This window comes from Phocoena phocoena, chromosome 13 (assembly GCF_963924675.1).
Source record: "Phocoena phocoena chromosome 13, mPhoPho1.1, whole genome shotgun sequence".
Lineage (NCBI taxonomy): Eukaryota > Metazoa > Chordata > Mammalia > Artiodactyla > Phocoenidae > Phocoena > Phocoena phocoena.
The window spans coordinates 56,822,961-56,825,215 of NC_089231.1; the positions used below are offsets into that span (position 1 = coordinate 56,822,961).

General features: G+C 40.0%; 1 non-coding gene across 1 annotated transcript; it reads left to right on the plus strand.

The window, feature by feature from the left end:
• The first annotated feature begins 1,061 nt into the window (after nt 1-1,061).
• On the plus strand, nt 1,062-1,133 carry TRNAA-AGC (transfer RNA alanine (anticodon AGC)). Its single transcript has one exon. It is a non-coding gene; the product is annotated as a tRNA-Ala (tRNA).
• The last annotated feature ends 1,122 nt before the right edge of the window (nt 1,134-2,255 follow it).

The window sequence follows — 2,255 nt, forward strand, 5'->3', positions numbered from 1 at the left end:
TAAAATTAAAAGGATATTGATATTAGGGGGCTTCTCTGGTGGCGCAGTGGTTGAGGGTCCGCCTGCCGATGCAGGGGACGCGGGTTCGTGCCCCGGTCCGGGAGGATCCCACGTGCCGCGGAGCTGCTGGGCCCGTGAGCCATGGCCGCTGAGCCTGCGCGTCCGGAGCCTGTTGCTCCGCGGCGGGAGGGGCCACAGCAGTGAGAGGCCCGCGTACGGCAAAAAAACAAAAGACAAACAAACAAACAAAAAAAAAAAACGGAAAAAAAAAAAGGAAATTAGGAAGAGAAAAATATTGAATGAGGAAAGCAACACCAAAATCAAAACAGGTCCCCATATGAGGAAAGGGATATTCATTATGAGAGAAGAATTTGCTGAGAGCTCCCTGAGAGCATTAAGCCCATTAATGAAAGAGGTGTCATTGGACTAATTAGTCATAGGACTAATTTTCAAATAGAGCATTTATTAGCATTGGCTAGAGAAAATTACTGAAAATAGATAACATTAAAAAAAATGGTTCTATAGGAAAGCAGAGGATTTTTAACACTGATTCTTGACTTGCACCTTTTAAAAGTATTAAATGTGTGATTCCAAATGTATTTTGAGATCTTCTTAAAAGGCAGGCAGAACTCTGCTAGCTTCTGGGCATACAGTGGTAAATCAGTCAAGGTCCCTCACCTTACAGAGATGACAGTATAACAAGGACACACACAAGGATGAGGTGATCACACGTCAGGGTGAGAAGTGCAACCGCAGGACAAGACACAGAAAGGGAACCAGATCAAGTGTTAAGACTTCAGAGCAGCCTTTCCGGAGGTTATGCGACATGAAGGATGGGTAGAATTTAAAGAAAAGAGCTTAAGAACAGGAAAGAATATTCAAAGCAAGAAAATAGTGTACAAAATGATAGGAAGTGAGGAAAACATGGCATATTCTGGTAACAGCAGTCCGTACCAACTGAAAGTTTACATTTTAGAAATGTACTGTGAATGGCAAATCATGGTTGGCATAGGCAAGGTCTCACTAAAAGGCCCAAATCAGGTACAATAGATGAGAGAGGAGGGGGTGTAGCTCAGTGGTAGAGCACACGCTCAGCATGCATGAGGCCCTGGGTTCAATTTCCAGCACCCCCATTTTTGATTGATTAAAAAAACAAACAAAAAAAAAAACCGTAAAGGCCTTGGCGGTACAGAAATTAACACATTGTTTATCAACTGTACTTCAATTAAAAAGATGAGGAAATCTATCTATGCTTTAGAAGATTTCTTCTAAAAGCAAGCATTGAACTGGAATTAAGCCTCTACTCCAGTGTTGCTTGAATATTCAGTTTATCGGGACATATTTTCACATTGTTATGTTTCTCGTAAGCTATTGTCCCACCTACTTTATGTTTTGTACCTAATTGTGAACCTTGTGAGCTAGTCCCATTGCCCTTAAATCTCCATTTCATTTTTGCAACTACTGGCAGCTCCTCGTTGGTATTTTTGTACGTTGTCACAGAATTTAACCGTCTGCCTTCTAAGTCTTGTCTTTAATCAGAAAATGAGACTATTTTCTGCACTCTTCCTTTGAATATTAAGTCCATATGGTCTTCAAAGTGGGAGATATAAAGTTTTTGTGTTATTTTTCTCTAAAAAGACTCAACATAACTTTGTAAATCATGAAATTAAATAATACATTAAAAATATCTTGTTGTATGCTAAGATACAGAATTATACCCAAATCAAGAGTGGACCACTGCACAGTGGGGCTGGAGCATGTAATAAAGTGAACGTCAAGAGACTAGCTTTCTATGTTTTGAGTTTGAGGTCCCAGTACAATCTGAAAATGAAAATGTCAAAGTAGGAAAATGGGCGATTTCAGATTTTGAGCTTAGGAGGGAGGCTATATAATTTGTAACGGTGACTCCACGGTCAGGAATGTCTGTCCACGGAGACTGATAAGATGCAGAGTCCAAGATAGAGTGCTGAGCCATAAACAGAGTAGGGGATAGAGAGTTCACAAAGAAGACAGAGAAAAGGCAACCATAAAAGGGAATTGAACAAGAAACAGCAGTGTGCCATAGAAGTCAGGAAAATAGAAAAGTTTTAAAGGAAGTCTTCAGTGTCAAATGCCTATAATTTACACCACTGCATGACGTATAGGAAAGTTGTTTAGAGAGTAGATCCTAAGCGTTCTCATCACAAGGAGAATTTTTTTCTTTTGTTTTTATTGTATCTATATGAGATGATAGATGTTATCTAAGCCTACTGTGA